The 22,460-nt window shown below is 43.0% G+C and overlaps 1 long non-coding RNA gene across 1 annotated transcript in view; it reads right to left on the bottom strand.

Moving 5' to 3' along the window:
- Window positions 1–22,460, bottom strand: part of LOC113973149 — a 55,240-nt gene that overhangs the window by 31,131 nt on the left and 1,649 nt on the right. Inside the window, exons 3-6 of the long non-coding RNA XR_003536154.1 lie at window positions 21,459–21,706; window positions 21,054–21,142; window positions 16,281–16,514; window positions 14,053–14,122 (exon numbers count right to left, since the gene is read on the bottom strand). This is a non-coding gene — a long non-coding RNA (uncharacterized LOC113973149). The remainder of the gene's footprint in view (window positions 1–14,052; window positions 14,123–16,280; window positions 16,515–21,053; window positions 21,143–21,458; window positions 21,707–22,460) is intronic.

The following is a 22,460-nucleotide window of genomic DNA, read 5'->3' as shown; positions in this document are numbered from 1 at the left end:
GTGGGGTACAAAGAACAGGGAACAACGAGCATGCACGTAGATGCAACAAACCTTTGCTTTGTAAGATAAGCCCCAAAGCCCAGATTCCGCACCATCAATCACAGTGCTGATGTCAGCAGCGTGCACAGAAGTAGGTGAAGGATCACGACTGACTCAGGAGGGAAGACACCTTAACCCTACCCTAAAAGCCTGAAGCAGTGGTGAAGGCATCTGCTATAATCTCCTTGCTATATATGGAGATTTAACTGCATCAAACACATCTTGAACGAATACCACATCTGCCTTTAAAACAGAGAAGAGCTTTTTCCTGTGAGTAGAATAATGCTAACAATCTGCTGCCTGGAATTGTGTCTAGATAGGCAGTTTCAACACACTGCCCCTTTTCGGGGCCCGCAGAGAAGTCTCATGGCCACAGAGACATTTCTGTGTGAGATGGTCTTGTTGTTGCAGGGGTGGGAGAGCAAGGCAAGCCAGCCTGCTGCAGCTTAGGGTGCCACGCTCCCTCTGAATCCTGGTCCCACAATTCCTTAGTGAGTGCCATGCTTGTTTGACTGTGTACAGACCAAACGCTATAGAAAAATGTAAATATTTTTATGGCCTGGCTTGCTTAAAAGCCTAGGAGGTTGTCTGTCTAAGGGGAAAGGAATGCTGAGCACACACACAGCAGAACAAACCTAATGAAAGACAGAACCCAGAGGTATTCCTTACCCAGAGATGGAGGGCTTCACATTGTTGAAGAGCAGTCACTTGGTACACCACAAAGAGAGCATGAAAGTTGAGATAACACAATTAATAATGAACTCTCCGACACAAAGCACTGCCAGCATCACCATGACCTCACTCTCCTCAAGCACAGAACACAGGTTGCCTTTACAGAGCTATTCACTCATCTCATCTTACTTTTGAGAAACCAGCCAAGTACCCAGTTCACTCTGTACTGCTGGTGGTGACAGAGCCAGGCTCCTCTCAGAGGTGAGCAGGGGAGGAACAGAGTGAAAATATGTACAAGATGGAAGATGGGAAAACCCACTTAAGATATTAGGAAAAGTGTTTTCACTAAGAGATTGGTCAAACACTGGAGTATGGTGAAGAGAGGTGGTGGGACCCCTGTTCTTGGAGATATTCAGTCATTAACTGCACACAGCCCTGAGCAACTTTATTCAAATGGACCTGCCTTGAGTGGGGGTTGGAGTGGGGACATGCAGAGACTCTGTTATCGTGTCATTCTTTGGGTAACCCAAAGGGGCACTTTCGAAGAAAGTATTTGTCATTATTTCTTCCCTTGCATGCCTCCTGTGTCAGTATATCCACACTGACTGGCTGTTGCAGGTACCAGATCCACTGTACTGGCTGACTGAGCTTCCAGCCAAGTGATGGCTAAGAAATACACAACCGGCCCTAGGAATGGGATTGAACTGGAGTACAAATTACTTTAAAGACCAGCTTCATTTTGTCAAATGTGGAAGTTCACAAAATAGACTGAAATTCAGTGCTCACAAAGCAAAGACCAGGAGACAGTGACAGTTCGTATCCATAACACAGAAGCTGCAAAGGGTGAGCTACAGAAAAGAAGGTTCCTTTGTGGCCACCATTTGGGTCACTTTTGCCATCACTAAGCCAAGGAGGTCATACCAATTCTGATGGATCACTTCTGCTTGCCTTGCACACCCTTTCCAGACCCTACCTCCTGCATGCACTCCAGCCTCTAACAGCTGAGTCCCGAAGGGCACATGGGAGGAAATAAAGAGTTTAGCTTCAACAAGTCAGCTTTCTGACTACCCTCCCAGCCCCAGGCAGCTGCAGACATTGGGGAGCAGCAGTTTGATGGCAGGGTGTAAAACAGCTCAGCAGTGCTGCTCAGAAATCACCCCCAGAGCCCAACGTGCCCAGCCTGGTCGTGCAGGGTGCTCATGCTGACCCCCACTCACCTGGGGAATGTGAGGGCTTGAATACCCATGTAACAACCAAAAAAATCACCCTTCATGAAATAGTCAATGAAAGTCCTGAACTGAGGTCCCCAGGCTGTCACTAGTAACTGCAGGTTACACCTCTCTCAGTACAACTCTTAACAAAGACCCTTCCTGGTGGGAAGAACAGCCCCCAGCTGAGAGCTACCAAGGTAGCAGAAGAATCTTGCTGTCAACACAGCAAGATGTTGCATCTCTTCAGCAGCAAGATCACAGGCAGCCAGCCCCACCGTCAGCTGACAGAAACATCCAAGGCAGCCTTGGTGATCTCCCTCACCGTGCTCTGTCTTTAAATGTCATGTTCACATCAGCTCTGAAAGTCATAACTTATATTCACGTTGTATCTCTTCGTCTTTTCAGATGTTACCACCCCAGCTAGGTACAGCCTCTGGCATGGGGAATCACCATTCAACCCTCGTGGCTACAACTGAGAGCAGTGTACACTTCAGCGCAGCTGCACTTCAGTGCAGCTTCAGTGAGGCCAAGAAAGCTACGCAAGGTGTGCAAATTTTAGAAGATAGCCTAGATGCAACACCAAGTAAGAGGTAAGAGAGGTAAGCCCTGCACAAAGCTTGGCAGAATTCTAATGCACTTAATTTCTTTAGACATATTTACTTAATTGTATCTTTTCATATCATCAGTGCTTGTGAAGTTCAGGTTTAACCTGGGGGAAAAAAGAAAGACTTAGGAGGATGTATGAAAGCCCATCTAAAATATTAAAGCCATTTTTATAGCTAAACATTAAAACTATCTTACATTGTTCTCTCAAATATAACTACCATAATTATGTTAAATGTAAGGCTATTTCTCCCCATTTAACAAGTCCCTGGTCTTGTCTGCATGCTTGGGAAAAAAAAGCAAGTAGACAAGGCTTAGATGGGCCAGGATGAAAGTACAAACATCTTGAGGCCCATGCCAGCTTAATTTAAATTGCAGGGTGCAGGGGTACAGCAGCCCAGCCGCTTTCTCATCACTTCCAGCCCCTGAGAGACTCATCTCTAGGCTTTAAGACCAAAGCTGTTCCACTGGACTGAATCCTCAGGACATTTTCCCTCTGTGGCTCACACTGATTTGTTGCTCCCTGACAAATAGCCCCATCCTTCAAACCTGGGAAACAGCCCATCTGACCCCTCTGGGTGCCCTGCTGCCTCCTCCCTTTGCTCCTCCCACAGCCCTTGCTCCCCTCCACCAGGACCCTGTCCGGCCTCAAGGCACTAGGGAAGCTAATCCTTTCCCCTTTATCACCATCGGCAGCCTCTTTGTTCACCCAGTAGGGATTTGAACTTGTCTGGCTTACGGGTGCTCTTGAGGCATCTTTAGGTGCATCTGATTTAAGAAAGGCTTCTGAGAGCTGAAAGCAGCTGCAGCAACCAGCCAGTGACTTGTGAAGGGACCCGTGGTCCTGCAGTTGCCCAACTGGGGCTGTTTCCCATGTGGCCTCACTTCCCTTTCCCTGAAGTTTCTGGCCTCAGTTCCAGACACGTGTGAACAATGCACCCTTGTGTGCCTGTCTCCCGTTTAGTGCACAGGCTTGTAAAACTCTTTTAATATGTGATTTACAAGGGTTCTGTTTTGGACTGGAATTGTTCCACCCACCAACTGAGCAAGGGTGAACTGGCTAGAGGTGTTTATGCAGGGCAAGGTGGGAGCTGACAGGCAGGGTTGAAGGCTCTCAGGTCACTGGCAGCTCCAGCATCTGCCACTGCAGCCTATGAGTAGCAATAACAGAACAACATCATTAATGCCTCCCTCAGCTGGCATTAGCCCCAGCAAAGCACCCCCACTTCCAAGAGTAAAATATTTTGAGGATAAGAAATGTTTAGACTTGATCAAAAGCAGAAGCAACCAAAAGCCACTGTAGCATTTGAGTCAAATCTATTTGTGAGCTTTTCTTCCCCACAAAAATGGAAAAAAATACTACAAGAAACATAGAAGGAAAAAACAATGGCTTTTTGATTAAACTGAATCATATGGAAAAACAACACCTGATGACTGTACAATAGAAATATATTCTAAAAGAGAATTCTCATGAAAAACAATGTTTAGTTTAGAAGCACCAGGTAGCCCAGTTTGTTATCGTTTAGGTCCCTAAGTTCCAAGTGCTCAAGTAACTGCATCCAAAGTCCAGTTCCTTACTCAACTTTAATAAAGTTTCAATTGGAAAAGATAATATAAATTTCCTGTCCTAAAAAAGGCTACCACTACATGCAATTAAAGCAGTGGGGGAAGGCGGCAGTGCTGTGCTCTGCATCTGATCAGGAAGACTGCTATTCCTTGATTTTATAGACATATATTACAGGATAATGTAATTCCCACTTCAAGTGCTGGTAAAACACACTTAAACAGCTTTAAGGATTCTTTAAGGAGTTCTTGCTATGTTTCAGAGCTCTCCAGAAAGCTTAACTAAGATGATTTCTTAACAGGTTGAAGTAATCTATAAGGTTTTTTTGCCCTTGAAGCAGCTCAAGGATCACAAGTTTGATCTCTGTTTTGAACTGCTTTGTACCACAGTTCCATCAGCTGCAAAAGCAAGTCAGCTTTAAGTGATGCTTCAACAGTGATGCCAGTACCCACAGTGCAAGCCCAGTGCCTCTCTCCCAGGAGACAGGCATGATTGTAACCATAGGATCACGACTCCCAGCTGCTTCCCTGTTCCCAGCCACGCTGGTACCAGAGGGATGACTTTCACTGACTTTGTCAGAATAAACAGAAGGAGAGGGTTGCTCTGCACAAGCAGCAGCAGTGCCACGGCCAAATCCTGCCAAGGACAAGATGCTGAGCTTGCTTTCTTTCTTTCATTAGGACAGCTTAGTGATGATGATCCCTCTGTGCACAAAGCCAACACCTCCCCTCTCCACTTCCTGGAAAGGTTGCATTTCTCAGCTGCACCTCTGTTTGCAGTGACTGCACTGATGGAAGGCTCCTCAAGACACTTAGGAAAGAAGAAAGCTCATCCACCAACTGTTACCCAAATCCTTTGAGTTCTGAGGCTAGAAAGGATTTGGGGTGGAAGCTGTGAATCAGGGCTTGCAGTTGCATCAGACAGGGCACTCTCAGCACTGCATATGTATTTTGGCTCACCAAAGGTGTACAGAGAGATGCCAGAAATAGCTTGGAAGTCTCACTTTACTTTTTTTTTCCCCATAAAGGTTTTCCTTTAGTTCAGCTATTTCATCTGTCTCTCACGTCTACTTGCTGAAGTAATTCTTTTTTTTTCTTTATTTCCCAATACCAATTCCTGGGAACCTCAAAGGGTGAGGCACTCCACAGCTTTCAAAATAATGACACTTCTCTTGGCATACTGATTACCAATACTGCCACTGCACTCCACGTGCAAAAACAGGTTTCTGAGAATGCGAAGACTCTTAAATAAAACACTAGGGCTCAGCAGACTTATATTTTCTAGCCACACTTGAAAAAAAATTTTTGGCATTTATTCCCCTCCTGTTTCTCTCTTCTCCACACCAAAATGTCAACATTAGAATTTCCAACCTCCACAAAGCATGTTTCCTTGCTGCTCTCTTAAATGAGCTTTTCAACGATACACTGGTCATAGCCTAAATATACACTGATGGCTTTAAAAAGGATAGGAAAGAAACCTTCTTTCTCTCATGTCTACATAAATATTTTTCCTTAAAACCAGCCAACAGCTTGAACAAGAAATGATGGCACATAAAATTATGTAAATAAGTGAAGCTCATATCAATTAACCTTAGGAGCAGAGAGAGGAAAAGAGTGTGTGTGTGTGTGTGTGGATGTGGATTTGCACACAGGCAATATTACAGTAAACAATTTCACTGCAGAAGTGAAGTGTAGTAACCTGGTACCCAGAGGGATCAGAAGCAAGGCCACCTGGACAAACACTCTGCCCTCCCTGCACATTTACCTTATGCTGTAGCCTCACACTTCAAATCATGTGCCATTTTTTCCATCCCAGATAATTTAACACTTAGCAGAGGTGGCACGAACTGAATAAAATGTTACCCAACATTTGACCCTCATCACTGTTCCCTGGTTTGTGTCTTCCACACTGTGCAGGGTTCCAGCACTTCTCTGAACACAGAACTATTCAGTTACCATACAGCCATAAGGATCCTGACTGCTTGCAAGTTCTAATGACTGTAACCATGGAACTCCTCAGCGAAACAAAGGAATGGTACTACTTCTTATTTAGACATGGAAGTGACCACGGAGATGGTCAAAAGTGTCCTTTTATTTCAGTGACTAATTTGGGATTTTTAGAGGCTGACACTTCAGAGGTAACCTCATCCAGTAATGCTTCCTAGTACCTCTATCCTGCCTTGCCAAGGAGGGAAGGATCAGTGATGCCTTTGCCTGGTGACGAGATGGCTATTCCCTCTTAGGAGCTGACTCTGCCCATGCCCTTGCATGATCACCTCAGTTCTTGACCTCTCTGGCATCTTCCTGCCCTGTTACCACAGCACATGGAGGAGCTGGGGAACAGCAGACTGCATTTGCACTCCAGGCTCTGCCTTGGCTGCCAGTTTATTAATGGATGAAATTCAAAACGCTAATCCCAATCCACAAAGCCACCAGTGCACTGGGGTCAATTAGCTCTGCAGCTGCCTTGACCTGGATGCCCCACGGCGACAAGCTTGGAAAACATTTGCCTGCCCCTGCCACAGTTTCCTGGGAGCAGTAGAATAAGCTCCTTTGCCTTCAGACTTGACTTCAGCTGAACTGGATTGCCTTTAGAGAGCCCTGGAAGGGCTGGCTCATCTCCAAACCTACTGAAATCATGAGTCCCATTTATTTTTCCCATGAATTTTGAATCACGCCCCAACACGGCTCTTCATTTTCCCTTTGCCATAAAGTCAAATTTCTTACCAAGACATTTTAGGTAGGAGTTCAGTTAGGATGGAGCAGGCTGTGCTGCTCCTGAGTTGGCAGGAAACAACAGTCCCTAGACATTAACATGATGGACATGTCGACATGGAGAAACGTATGGTACCAATTAAGACAGTATCAACAATTATGCAGAACACAGTTGAGTGGATTAATTTGTTGCCTGGAGTAAAGGCTGCCAGTACAAAGCTGGCTGTCAAGAGACACGCTTTCATCTTGCCTGGTGCCAAATATTATGAAGCCCATGTACACTAAGGATGATCACTGGGTTTCTTTTTCCACCAGCAATCTTGAAGCAGGGAGGGCACAACCAATTAATATCTCTACACGCTGCCTTCTTTCTTCTTTGTAAAAAAAAAAAAAAAATCAAACCAAAACCACACTTGAAAAAAATCCCCAAATGACCATTATTCCCAAAAGACTGAAATAAGAACTACAAAGTAACTGGGAAAGGATAGTTCTTTTCTTGCTCAAAAAGGTTTTCTTTTGCTGAGGGGCTGATGCGACAACTCATTTGTCAAACACACTTTTTCCCAGTTCTCTAAGCAGAGAGATGAAAAATGGTTAAATCATCTGTGTGATTTTTTTTCAACTTGCTATTTTTACACTGACCAGGAGGATACTTACACACTCTTCATCTCTTTCTTCCCACCTGTTTTATGCCAAGGAAGATGCAAGATTACCTCTAGCAAGTTGTGACTAAGTTCTCCTGCCTTGCCAAACACCATAAGAACAAGCAGCTGATTTTCTCTAAAAACCTTATGTTTGCAACACACTATGTAGGTCTATAGCTGTCAGAGTATTAAACAGCAAAGAAAAAACTAGGACTTGTAAATAATCACTTGCTGCATTAATAAGCAGCAGCATTTGAATTCCTGATAAAGCTTTGTACCAGCTGTGCTTTGTCCCAAAATCCCATTAAAAAAAAAATCTGCTTATGCTTGTTCCTACAATATGGAGAATATTGAACTACTCTTGGTAAACTCTGCTGTTGCCTCCAGTGCATCTGGTCCCACATGAGGCTTTCATTTCTCCATATTTAGCCTTGTTAAACTACAGCATGCCTACCTGAGACATAAATTACCTTGAGGCTTGGAGGAATGCCATTGTAAGAAAACTATTCATAACACTGCACTCCTTTATTTAATGCAGGCAAAAGTCCTCTGCCCACTTACAACACAGTACACGCTGATGACAGTTGTTGATGGAGAAATCCAATTTTAATCCAACATTCCCAGTAAGTACATTGTTCTCTGAGTAGCAGAGCCATGAAATCTGTTCTTTTTCTGAAGGTTTATATCCTGCACACCTTAGTCCCTGAGACATTTACAGAGTATTTGCAGTCTGGCAATATTCCCATCACAAAACCTTCCAGATCCTTCCTATTATCTTTATTAATACTACTACTCCTTGAGTAAAGAAGTTGGAAGCTGCAGGGTTCCAGAAACTACCTCCTTCTCAGACCAGGCAGAGACTGCCTTTCCTTAGGGACTGCATTCCTACTGGCCTCTCCAGTTCTGATGCTGATTTTCAGGAAAAAATATTTTTCAGGCCTTTCCTCCTTGGCCAAACTTGCTCAAAATCACTCAACACTTACCAAAGCTTTTTAGTGTAAAGAATGAGTGGCCAGTACAAGAGATCAGACTAACACCATTCATATCTGCTATGTGCATGTGCAATTCCTGTCTGGGCTCTTCCCTGCCAAGTGTCAGTGCAAAGGGGCCTCCAGCAAACTGCTCACTAGGTGCTGCGTGTGAAAGTCTGAGGGTCTTTCTGTCTAATTAGCAATTATTTGCTGATATTGCACAGGTAACAAAGGGCACTTAACAGAATATTGAGCCTCCAGAGAGGCACTTCATGCTTTCCACCAGCATCCCATCCCCTGCACTAAGGAATGGGAAGGAATCTTCACAGCTACTTTCAACACCTCCACTGAACTCTAGTGTATTTCTGGGTGCTTTGCCCCATTTTTCTAATTCAGGGCTCGTTTTTCTTCATTTCAAGAGCCGCGTGTCCAGGGTTGTTTTCTTCGCTGTGCTCAGGGATTTGCATAGAGGCAAATTTCAAGAGGCACTTCCTGAAAAGTTATTTCTGCAGCCAGTAATCCTCTGCCTGCTTCCAGGCACACCATCTTCCTTGGAAATACCAGCCCCAATGAGCGACATCCCCCTTCCATGGAAGGGGAGAGGCAGTTCCCAAAGCACAGGGGTGGCGAGCTCCCCCTTGGATGGCTTCTCCCTGGATAGAAGCTCTTCTCAGGACACAGCAGCTTTTCATGTCCAGAGTTCCTCCAAAGCACACAGATGCCTCCTGCCCTCCAGCACTGCTCCCAAGGTCCAGCTCTGCCCCAGGGCTCCGTCTTATCTGCTGTTTCCACATGTTCCTGACACAGCCTAAAGGGCAGAGAGGACCAGCAGTAATGCCAGGGAGAACTGAGGAAGGTCAAAACAGGACAGGATAAATTGTATCCATTCAGACATGCCAAAACTCAATTTTTTCCTCAATTAAACATCTAAACATCTACATCATTAAGAATCTTGACTGGGAGGGAGGAATGTATTCCCTCTCCTTTTTCCTCCTGCTGGCAACTGCAATAATAACATTTCCTCCAAAACATCTTTTCACTACCACCTTTTTTCCTTTTCTACCTTCTTTTTTTTACTATTTTTGAGCTTTCCCAATGTGAAATGTTTTCAGAAATGTCAAGATAGAAAAACATCCACAAAACAATAAAAAATACAAGATAGGAAAAATAACAGCTAGACTTTGTTGAGCCTCTTAGACTAAGTAGCACAAGAAAAGGAGGAGAAAAACAGCCAACTTAAAATTCTGAAATATCTACATATTACCTTCCTTAAAAAAATAACTCTTAAGTTTTTCTTTGAAAAAATACTTCTGAACACACAGAGATGGGCATCTTCTGAAAGATAAGTCAGGTTTCCGTGAAGCCTCATTTTTCTGTAGGAAATATTTCACTGGGGAGGAAAAAAAGCCAGCTCATTATAATGAAAGTTTAGTCATCACCATCACATGATCAGTGATTAAGAGGAGCATGATGCCAGGTAGACTGCTTCCTCACCAAGTTAGGGTAGAGGGGAGCTTCAGGAGGCCTTGGATAATGGGAGAAGATACAGGACAGTGCATACTGTAACAGCCAAGACAGTTATTCTCCAGTACTGCTGAAATGGTCATGAGCTTCTCACCCTCCCACAAGGAAGAAGAGGGTAGCGCCCACATGAAGCCCACATGGAGTCTATGCCTTTTGCATCACTGGGAATAAGAAACAGCAAAATAATCTGATCCAGCCTGCTTTCAAAGAAATGACTCAGCCATTCAAATGCACTAAAATATTCAACATCATTTATGTATTGAAGTACTTGAAAATCAAAAGTTTTCTTCAGGAGGACTAGAAAGTGGGAGCTCAAAAACAAAGTCAATCCTTCTACGAAGCTCCTCACTGGCACCTCCTGAGACATTTAATCCTGGTCTGTGCTGAGAATTTCCTTCAGATGGGAGGTCACTGGACAGGCCCCTCTCTTGGTTGCTATGTTCAAGGTGATGTGACAGAGGGTTGGAACAGAAGGCTGGGAAGGTCTGCTGGTTCAAATCCTTCTCCTCTACTAGCAATGAGACCAAGGAGATTTCCTCCCGACAGCCAAACTGCCTTTTCTCCCCCAGAGACAAAGTACAAAGCCACACTGCACCTGCAGCTGCCCATATCCAGAGGGAAATCACCTCCCCATACCCAAGTCTTCCCGAGTAGCACACAGCAGTGAGCCCAGGCTGGGTCCTGAGCACGGCTCTCCCTACATCCCCCCCCTCAGGGAGCACTCACATCCTCAGACTGCACTTCACAAGCCAAAATCTGCAAATACATGGCGCTCTCTAGTGTTTTTGCTCTGCTCGGGAGAAACACATCCCAAGGCACTGACATCATCCCAGAGAGCATGGTACAAACATCCAGGCAGAGGGATGCCCAAGGCCTGCTGTTCATTCGGACCAATTTGCCAGTGTATCTGTTGGACTGAACGTTCTGGGGGATGCCGTTCCAACTGTCTGGCTGTGGGCCCCACCAGCAGTGCAATGCCTCCAGGGCAGTCCTTTAAACAAAGCCAGGTTTTAAGCCACATTCCTGGTGGACAGAACTATTTCAGGGAAGTTTCTGATCCAGGACTAGGTCCCTGCAGAACCTAAGTGCAATCCTGTCAGCTCCCAAACTGGCCATCAGCAATGGGTTGCAGGTTTCAGGTACAAGCTCAGAGGAGAAATCCACATGGAGGAGCTGTCCCAGAGACGGCTCAAGAGAGGGCTGTGGCTACAGCACGAGTGGAACCAGAGTGGGCACAGGGCAGGCTGAAGGCTCCTCTGGGACCTGCAGGTACCATTACCCATGTAGAACAGCTTAACTCCCACCAAACAGCACAGACAGGTGCAGCCTCCATAGAAATACTAGTCCTTCCCATCATCGCTTCACTGGGAGAGGAGATGAGGACAGACCACATTTCTAGCTGACGAAGGCAAGCACAATCCAAAAATGCAATTGCTTTGATTTGCTTCTAAATGGCTTGCTGGTCCCTTTATTACAGATTTTCTACTCTGATACCATGCCTCTCTTTCTCCTGTGCTTCTCTGAGGCTGACAATTGATGACAGAAATACAGCACATCCCACAGACTCAGAGCCTCAGGTCCAACTGTGTTTGCCAAGTGACAAGATCGATGTGGCAATCTGCTGCAGAACATATGAGATTCCATCTTCTCTCCCTCTTTTTCTCTCTCTCCCTGTTAATACGCATTTCAAATTAAGTCAGCATCTCGAAGAGGAGGCTCCCCTAGTGCCTAGGAGAACATATTTTCTTGGAGCTCACAACACTGGCTGGTGATGGGGAAATACTTTAGCACCGTGTAATTGATTTGATGTATTCCATGTTTCAGCAGGATAAACACCACCCCCTGGACTCCTGGCATTCCAGCGTCTCCAGCCTAAGCTCCTTGTTACGGTGTGTTGGGAGGCCATCAAAGACACTGAGTAGTTTTGACACAGAGATAAATGCTCTTATCTTCAGCTTCCAACGTTGCTGCTTTTGAATAAGCACTCCTGACAGTTTTCACTGTTCAAGCTGCTCTTCAGTAAGGGACAGGAAATAGGGGGAAACCTATTTAACCTACCTTATTTCAGTACTGGGAGAATAAGCCAGGCTTGTCATCAAACCAGATGACTTTCACTGGGACAAACCACCACAATTCACAGGGAATAAATTAAGGCCCAATCCAGGCAACACATTTAAGCACCTGAATAAATGCACATCTTAAGCTTATTTGTTGCTTTATGTGCTTTGCATGTCCGAGACAGGCATGCGTGTCCAGAACCTCAAATACAACTGCAAGACACCAGCAAAACTATGCATTCAAACTGTACTGTGCTGCCAAGAAACTTTCTTATTTTACAGCAGGCAAATGCTAAAACATAAATTTTAAAGTATCTTTTAGGAGACTGGTGAAAGAACCAGAAGAAAACTTGGTCCTTCAAGTCCATCACCTCTTGCTGTAACACACTGTCCCTCAGCTCAACCTGTAATCCCAGAATATGGGAGTGAAAATCCTGCTTTGTGCTTTCTTTTTACTTTTTCTGGGAGGCTGACTACAGACCATGAAGCTGATCATTAAGCCATGATTCAGCTGGAGGCCAGGAAAAGCCCCACTGATTTGAATGGATTTAGGATTTCGCTCTCTGCTTCTCTATACAGGGATTAAATAAATATTCTCCTGCTAGAAAAATGCCACACATGTCTGCCTGAGTTCAACGGGGTCTTTAAAGTAAAGATACAGAAAAGTTGCAGTAATTTCCAGTGGTGTGACAAAGGGTGAGTTTTAGGGCCAAAACAGTATTTCAGGCTCTGGAAATCCAGTTTATCTGTCTTTAATACATGGAATGGACTTTGACAGGAAAAATGAAAAAGCTATAAAAAAGTAAAACCCAGGACAATAAATTGCCAGAAGAAATAATAAAAATTGCCTGAAGTGTATCAGGAGAGAGCTGTCTAGAGAAAGAGTAGGTCTCTGATGGACCCAGCAAGCAGAGGAAGCAATCAAATAGGGGGGTTGTAACCAAGCCAAACAAAGTCTTTGCAATCAGTATTCACACTGGAGTATGACTGGGGTTAGAAAAAGGCAGGAAAAAAATAGCTATTATGGAGGTTGCTGTCTATGCTGAGATACTACACAATATGCAGGAATAAAATAGTTGGACCAGCACTGGGGGAAAAAAAAATCAAGAAACGCTGTGGAATTGAATCAGTTAGACTGACAGCAGCTTTCTAAATGCACTAACCAACAAAGTAACTGAACTCCTGACAAGAACATTGAATTCATCTTCAAACAGCTGTTACTGCAGAGGGACCCAAATTATATCCACCATTTAGAAGGCCAAGATCATTGTGGAATGAGCCTTACAGTTCTAAAATGCCCAACTGAGAAAAGTCATGTAGTTAGAAATGAAAACCCTTCAGGCCAAATGCAGCTGCAATTTTATTTTTAATCAGTGAAGTTACTCTGAATTTTTAGTGGAGGAATCTTACAGAGCACTCTGTAAGAGTCTTTGAACTCTGGCAATGAAATATTCTGGCAATGAAATATTCAGCTGCACAAATCAACAAGCCTACATCTATATCCAATACCTACAGTGGTAAGAGCGGAGAGTTGCACGGCTATATAAAACAAACAATATTCTTGAATAATTTCTGCTAAAATTATCAGACAGGTGATAAACTCTGTTTTATTGGACTGAGTTGAAGAGCCACCTAGACACTGTATACACTTATATTTCAGGATGAGGTTTTCAACTCATCCCCTCTTTACCACACAAAATGCTAATCACAAACAATTGTGTGTGTTGAAGACAGTATTCTTCTTGTCCTGCACACTAACCACTAAACTATATCACTACAACAAGAGTGAACACCCTTTGGATCCACTGAGTATACACTGACTATTAGTGTCTGAAGTGATGAAGAACAGACAGAAATGGTAACCACAACTGGTGACAAAAGGCTCATTCCAGCTCCAGCTGTACAAATTACAATCTCTTACTGAGGAAGCTCAGCAATATAGTCAAAAAACACAATGAGAATCATGTTGCAGATAACAGTTGAAAGAAACCAGCCAAATACCTGGCTCCCACCAACCAAACTTCTCTTGCTCTCAGCAGGATCAGAAATTTACCTTAGAATGAACAGTTGCTCCTACTTTGGCTTTATGACAGATACATGATAAGGCATCTCCTGAAAGATACCTGGAAAAACAGACAAGACATAGATTTCTTAGGGATGTTATATATGTATCAATCTCGAGTTTTAGAGACATTCTAATATGTCAGAAACTCTCAACTCTACATACTATTTGAGAAACTGTATTTCTATCAATTTAATAGCTGCAGAGACATTTCAGAAGGTGGAGGCACCCTGAAAAGCCAGCTCTTTTTAATGCTTCTCTACTTAGGAGCTCCAAAGCATTTGGATCACTTGCCAATATTTGCCTGTGCAATGGAGTATTGCAGTTTCCAGAAACCAGTGCATGAAATTAATCAGACCAAATATCAGCCAACACTTACAAATCAAATAATACTTAAATTTGATAAAAGTTCTGACTGCAAATTCAGGTGTAGTTAAAAAGGATTTTTAAATTACAATTTCTCTGAAGTGTCCAAGACCAGAAAGACACTTACATGTAGGTAAAAAGGAACACAGGTCGGGGACAAAACCCTAGTAAAGAAATCTGATGAAAAATGCTACTTCAACTGAAGTCTACATCATGACATTTTATTAATTTCAAAGTGAGACAAGCTGAGGCTCAAAGGGAGCAGGCTGAAGCCTTTGCTGCCACCCAGACTCTTGTGATCATTATCCTTTCTGCAGTATTCCTACATGAAAAGTATTTCTCAGCCTAAACTCAGCAAAGCTCTTAAGCACACGCTGGACCCAGTCAAATTAAGAGTGGACAAGAAACAAGCTCTCATTCCATTAGGTGCTATAAAGTTCACTGCAGAAGTGCCTAGTGAAGTTACACGGCTTGTTTCATGTGAAACGTTAAAGCCCTTCCTAACCCAAAACAACCCAAACCATATCTTTAATCCACTGCAGCTGAGTGCCCAGTGCTGTCAGGACCCTGACTGCACACAGGACTGAAAATAGGGCTACACTAGTTGTCTACTCTCAGAGGAAACAATTCAGCCCCAAGATTTTTACCCATCGTACTGGATACTGTAGCTGATGAGCTTTTTCTCTCAAGCAATGTGGCTTTCTGAAGCTCAGTTTAACTTGGCACTTGTCCTTCTCTCTGCTTTGAAAGGCACACAGAAGAAAAAGTGCTCCAAGATATTTACCAGTAGAAGTTCACTGTTGCATAGTAAAGAAATATTGAGATCAGAATGGAAATAACAGAAGGACAGGGTTTTTTTTTCAACTGACTCCACCTTTGTGAGACTGAGATTTTGGGACATAATGGCTGGAATAAAGTGCTGTCAGTCCAGGCTCTGAGGCCAGCATACTCTCTCCCTGGGCACAAGGCAGTTTTTAGACAGCTTTGTGTACCTCTAACCTATGGCTGCCAGATCCCAGGCTCCGATGCCCGTGCAAGCCAGGGAAATCCGTGAGATCTTCTACGTGATATCTGCTGCCAACAGATGCTCCTGCAAGCAAGGGTCAGCAGGATTCAGGAATAACTCAACACATCACCTTCTGCCAGGACAGACTGACAAGAAGGGACTCTCTAGCAAGTTTTTTCAGTGGCTCTGAAATTAAGATTCCTTGAGGCAAAGCTGAATGTCATATGGGAAGTACCAACAGCTTTAAGACTAACTTGCAAACTCAAGCAGATAGCCCAGATGTGACGTTAAAGGCCCTCCATGTCTGACAAGTGAAACTTCATTATAAACAGTCTTTATGAGGACTGATTGAATCCACCTCCAGGATTCCTTGTTCTCACAGCTTTGTAGGAAAAAAATCATCTCCTTTATACTACAAAAAGCTCAGAAATCCTCTTTCAGCACTGAAGCAAATACTGACTTACATTCATGCTGTCTCAAATAGGTGCTTGCCTTCTTATAAACAAATTCACCTGCAGTGACTATAAAGCAGTAACAAGTCTCCTAGGGAATGTTATATATGCACGTGATACACGTCAGTGTGTTTTAGCAAAGTGATGTAGATTTTGGAGATTAGAGGACAATAAAATGAAGAGAAATAAATCCTCATCTAATTCTCCAAAGGAAAAGACCACTAGGAAAAAAATGTGGATAGACTCCAGCCTTATAGGAATTTCTTTTCATTCTGCATTTGGCATCAAGTGCTTTCTGATTTCTTTACTCAGGCATATTTTCCCTCAGGGAAAATACATTACAGTTAGAGCACTGCCCATGATTTCATAATACGTATTTATGAAGTTAATCATACTTGCGTCTCTCAAGGCATCTGTTGCTCTGGTTTGGTAAATTCCCAATTATCCTTGCAGGACAGCAATATCAATCCTGAGCCCTAGTGCAGTGGGTTGCCATGTTTCATATTCAGGGAAAGAATATGATCAACAAGGGCTGTCTGGTACCACAGCGGGCAATTTGCACCGTACAGCAGAACTCTTCTTGTGTATTCATCTCCTAATTTTTTTCCTGTCTCTACCTGTTAGATTTCCTGTCAAGGAAAGCAGGGGAGACTTTCTGTGATAAATATCTAGCATAAACAGACATGGACCACTTCAGCTGGATTTGTTTTACTTACAGAAGAGCACATAAGGGAACATAGAATACAGAATAAAAGGGAGCTGCTGGAGAAAACAGCAGTTAAGTAGCTGCATGTGCGTGGTGGGGAGGATGAGAAGTAAAGGAATAACTGAAAAAACTGGCTTAGGCTAGATACCAGGCCTGCATTTCAAAATTACACAGCAGAGCACCAGGAGAGGTTTTCCCCAAGGAAGGCTGAATGGAGGACTTTAGGGAAGTCACAGATGAGGCAGGTAACATCAGAGTAGACCTAGTGGATATTCATGAATTTTTAAAACCAAAACCAACTAGATTAACAGAAATCATCTAGTCACTTACAAGTCGGAGTTGATGATCCTTGTGGGTTCCTTCCAACTCAGAATATTCTGTGGAAATGTAGAAATTGGTCCACCTTCTGTTTTAATTACTTCTTACTGACTATTATGGCAAAGTACATAATTTGTCACACTGTAACACAAAGCTGCAGCACCTCAGCACAGGTCTTCGCTCTCCACTAAACTGCTGAAACTCAGTAATGCTACAGAGGCAAAAATCTGACCCAAGCTGAGCTAATTCAAACTAAAGAAGGAAGAAAGCACAGTGCAGCAGCACCTTCACAGCAGAATCCAGTTTTTCCCACAGGTTTGTCCTTCAAACATGTAAAAACACAATCCATATTTGCCTCTTGATGTCAATGCTGCAGTTTAGAAACAACACTTTGCCTGCACAGTGAACTCAGGGCATTTCTAATTAGAGCTGCTGCACCAGCATTGTGTGTTGTAAAATACTGTTGTCATAAATCCTGCAGCTGCAAATTCAATATTTCATAAGGGCAGGCATGACCTCGTAGACAGAGTCTGAGGGGGAAATTGGCTCTTAATTGAGTTCTGTAATAAAGCATTTCAGGGAGAGGGAGGACAAGCAAGCAAGCTGGATTTGATCCTTCAATCTGGTCTCCTCCATCATGAATGGAAACAATGCAGCAAGCAGGAAAGGAATTCCTTGATTTTAAGAACATCATTATAGTAAGAATCCCCTTGGACTTTCTCCCATCTTAAGCACCACTTTATAGATTCTGGTTACACAAGAAACCCTATCTTCAAATGGCAAATAGAAATTTTACATTTCAAAGACAGCAGACTGGGGAGTTCAAAATGATCATTCATACTACAACAGTAACTAGTATCAGAGCTGAGACTAAGGTACAATGGCATGAGTAAGCAACATGTACCCACAAATAAGAAGGTCCTGCCTTAAACAACTGAAAACGTAATAAAAAAAGAATTAAGCACTCTTTGGAACTTCAGGGAGTCACTACACTCTTTTTTCTTGCTACTTGATGAGAACTAGAGCAAAGTTTGCTTTGTTTGAAAACATGGCAAAACAGATTATGGAATAAAAATAAATACAGAGCCAAATCCACATCCCAACAGAGAGACATCGTGGGTTGCAGCGGTGTTGCACTAACATCCCCAAAAAGCATAACTCATGATGTCAGAAGCTAAAGGTCCTGAACCAGAACTCTGCTGCTATGCCTTAATCTTAGGCAGTGAGACTTGTGGGATTTCCAGTCATTATCACAATTCTCTGCTCTCACAGGGATGAAGTGTTGGCCTGGACGTGAAGAACAGACAAAGGAAACACGGCGATGCTGACCCGAGAACACACCTTTACACTCTTATTTACCTTTACATTCAGCAAAGCTTCAAGGCAGAGGGAGAGGTTGTTCTTACTTAGAAATCCAAATTTAGACACCCAAATGCATATCAAAGAATCCAAATACCCTATGTCAATTTAGGGCGCTGCTGCCACTCCCATCTAAGTTCCACAAAAGTTGTCACATACTCACACTTTTGAAATTAGGCACTTACGTAACTGTCCAAACAGGAATTTAAAAACTAAAAATGAAAACTTTAATCCTGAGATCAGTTTCTTAAATAAATAACAGTCCTCTCTGCCTTGTGGCTTTTTTTCCTAAAGGGTCAAATTCCTAATGTTTTCCTCCATCACTCACTCAGGGTTTGGGCTTGAGCTAATTGCAAAGGATATACAGAACAGCTCTTACAGGGACCTGTCATCAGTATGCAATAGCAAAATAAATCCTGCCTTTGCCTGGGTTTATGATCCCGCTGACACGTCACCTTGGAGGTGACTTTTGAAATACTGTGCCATCTTTGGATTCTGCAATAAAAAGAGAAAGCACTGGAACTGCCAGACCCCACATCCCAGGAAGCCTTTTGCAAGGGTTATACAGAGTGCAAGTAAAGCATCCGGTGTGATATCCAGGGAATACAAACAGCCCTATCATCTGGAGCAGTTCAGATCCACAAAACAACCTCTGGGAGAGCTTAGATCTCTGTCAAGTGTCAAGTTTTCAAACGTCTGTGCACCTTGATTTAGCAGAACAATTAGACTCTATCAGTAATCAGTAGAGAAGGACAGACACATTCAGCAGGAACATTACTCCTTCCCATGAAAAGCCTTCTGGGGGAAAACATCATAGAGGTGAAGCTTCTCTAACTAGTTTGGATTGTACTTTGGATATTTATACAGCTAAAATTCCTGCGTGAAAGATCAGCTTGCAAAGATGAGACCAAGGCTGAAGCCACCAGATCCTCTGCCATAAAGGTTCTCCCACACACACTTCCTGCAAGGTCTGGAAAGCGACTCCAGAACCAAAGCAGGATTCTCAGTGCATATTTCTGCACACAAAGAACAGTGTAGCTATTCCAGCCCCACACCACACAAAACACTGTTTGCTGTGAATTTCTGAGAGCCCCCACCATGGTACCACAGCACACCTACCAAAAGAGAAAGTCTTAAGTCTGAGTAAGTCTCAGGTCCTGCCAGGACTTGCAGGTGTGACAAGGTCCTTAAACAAATGAAAAACATCACTTTGGTGACAAAACCAAAAACAAAGGTACCCAGCCTGTTTACAGTGTTAAACCATGACATTCACTGGCTATTACAAAGTCATCTTTTGAAAGGTGGGGCCTCTCTGCACTAGCCAGGCTCTTCAAGGGCCCATCAAGGATCTTTACAGAAGAGAGAACCTGGCTCAAAATCCATCAATTCTCAGCAACCTTCTCATGTACCACAAAAATCTTGAATACTTTGGCAACACAGACAGTAAAACTTAATGACCATGTGAGCGTTGAGACTTTCCCAACACGCTTGACAAAACTACAAATCAACAAAATAAAACAAGTTAGGGAGTGGCTCTAACTAAATGCCAACTACAGTAAGAAGAAATTCAATCCACAGGAGCAAATAACAGCCCTTTCTTCCCCCCCCCACCTTTATGCTTAAGACTTGAATAGCCAAAATATGCATGGAATCAGTGCAGTGATATGTACTTGATGATAATAAGTCTCACCAGCAACAACAACTGTTTACCAAACCCAAATAGCCCATAGGTGTGAAATCAACATCTGGGACTTATACACAACTGACACTGAGAAGAGACGGTCCTGGGATATCACAAGCCATAAGCACAGCTGTGAAATTACTCTGCAGACACTGACACGGCTAATAACATGATCCTTTCAATCACACATATTGAAAGAGTCTTGGTGGCATTTATAATTTGTTAAAACTCCCAATCTGTCACTTCATTCTGAGGACATGAGGAGTAAGAAAGCCTGTACTCTGCTTGCCTGCACACACCTCGGCTCAGCAGCACTTTTCACATGTTTTACAGCATTTCTGTTAAAACAGCAGGCAGGTAGAAGGGAACAAGCAAGGAGGAGAGTGATTTCTGTAGCTCACACGCATAAGGGACAGCAGCACAGGCATGCCAGGGAAAATAGCTTGTGTAGGATTCCACACCAACACATTCAGAAATACAGCAGTTGTGATTCAGGTGCAAAGGTAAACCACTGGTACCATTTAAATGAACTCTGCATTTCTAAAATGCCAACTGAAAAAAACTGCTGATATTTAATTTCGATAAATATACTGCATCTGGTGTTTATGGCTTTGCGTTGTTGCCAGAGAGCCCCAGGAGCTTTGGTCTGGGAGCCAGGCCAGTGTCTACCAACTTAGTTGGACTAACACAAAGATCCAATATTTCTCTGATTTAAAGCTCTCAGGCAGATTTTTCAGAGACTTTTGTTTTATTTATAGCTAGCATGTGTGGAGAGAAATAAAAGTCATTTAATATGCTACGCCATTATGAGCCTATTCCTTCCAGTTTCACATTTCACTATCTTATTTTGAAGCACAGAGAATTGGAAATCTGGTTATTTCTACTTAAACATCCATATGTGGAGAGACACAAATTCAGCAATGGAATGCCTTTCCATTAAGAAAGGAAAAGACCAAATGGAGTTTCCTCACAAAAGCTGGACATGTAGCGCTATTTATACAGATGGTCATCGTCACTGTTACAGTCACATAACAGTTAAGTGCTTTTCCTTCTCCCAGTCCTTATGGCACAGATTTATATCCTTCTGTTACAGAAAGCTCTGACCTGTCAATGGAGATGTCCCAGTATTCTGATCCTTGAAGTTTTAAGGTTTTCTTCTGCTCGAAACTGGAGTAGGTGGTCTCCAATGCTTCCTACAGAAAATCAAAAGAATTCTATTCATTAAATTGCCCCAAAAAAATGCATGCTGCAGTCTACAGAAAATTAGACAGAATTACTAAAAACAAAGAGTATATCTTCAAGGAATATTTTAAGTGTCTGTTAGACAAAAACATTAAACAAAAGAATGCACAACTTTATTTTGTGGGGACGTGAAGGATGCTTGGCCATCTGTTGAAAATGTACGGCTGCCAAATATCACAGAGTCACACCTTGAGCCTGCAAATTGAGTTTACATGGCAAATCCATACATTTCTTGTGGTGTCTGCATGCCATTAGCCTTTCACTTACCTACTATTCAGTTTTACACTCTGCTGACTGCTAAGCTGGATTGCTTCACAGTTTTGAAATGAGCAGAGCCCGGTATTGCAAAAGCATTGACTGCTGCAGAGCTGCTGGCAGGATACCTGACTGTATGCTTGAAGGTTTTCAGAATTGAGGAACATAAGACAATCAGTGTTTGGGAGATCAGGGCCCCCAGTCAAAGCCACTGTCATCAGGAAAAGGCCAGAAAAGTGAAAATTCTTCCACCTTTCATTCTGAAAAAGTAATTAAAAGGAAAATCCTTAAAGGCTGAACTTTTACAGGCCATCAACTCACGCGATGAAAAAAACCTGAGACTTCCATGAATATCTGACTTAATCAAAACTCTGCCATACTTCTAATTCATATAAACCTCTTTCTTGTGTCTAAATAGTTGAGTGTATGGGATGAGCATTTCCCAGTGCTCGTGGTTAACTGGGTCAGGACCAAGGCAACAACAGTAAAACAAAATTTCAGGCAATGTCTTTGGAAATCTTGCAGATTCATCACCCTTCCACTATCTATAACAGAGACTTTTATGGTGATTTTGGCTAAACAGTGCATACACCATACAGTTGTTGAGCCAGACAGGAAATAACTTCCAGCACGTACTAGCAAATGGCAAGATAACAAATACAGACTGCACTTTCTGAAGTTCAGAAATCCATCTAACATTAATGCTGGTTTTCATACAGTTTTATCAAAGTGATCCTTAAACTCTTCTATTATTTATTAGGTAGTTCACCAATTACCAAGTATCCACTCACAGAATTTTGTGATTGAAACTGCAGTGTAAGCCCAGTGCCTGCACAGCTCAGAGCTTTGAGGTCCACACCTGGCCAGGACACAGCATATGACATGTATGTCTCTGACTGCAGCTTGGCATTGCTTTACCCCTCCACAAACAGGCTCATTAGCCCAGGCAACACAGTCACTGTGCTGATCATGGGGGAAGCCTCATAGTTTAAGACAGAGCCAGGTCAAAAACAG

The sequence above is a fragment of the Neopelma chrysocephalum genome, unplaced genomic scaffold (genome assembly GCF_003984885.1).
Source record: "Neopelma chrysocephalum unplaced genomic scaffold, ASM398488v2 Primary Assembly neopelma1_99, whole genome shotgun sequence".
NCBI classification, from domain to species: Eukaryota; Metazoa; Chordata; class Aves; order Passeriformes; family Pipridae; genus Neopelma; species Neopelma chrysocephalum.
Note: the sequence above shows the minus strand (reverse complement) of the source record. Positions and strands in the feature narration are given on the sequence as shown.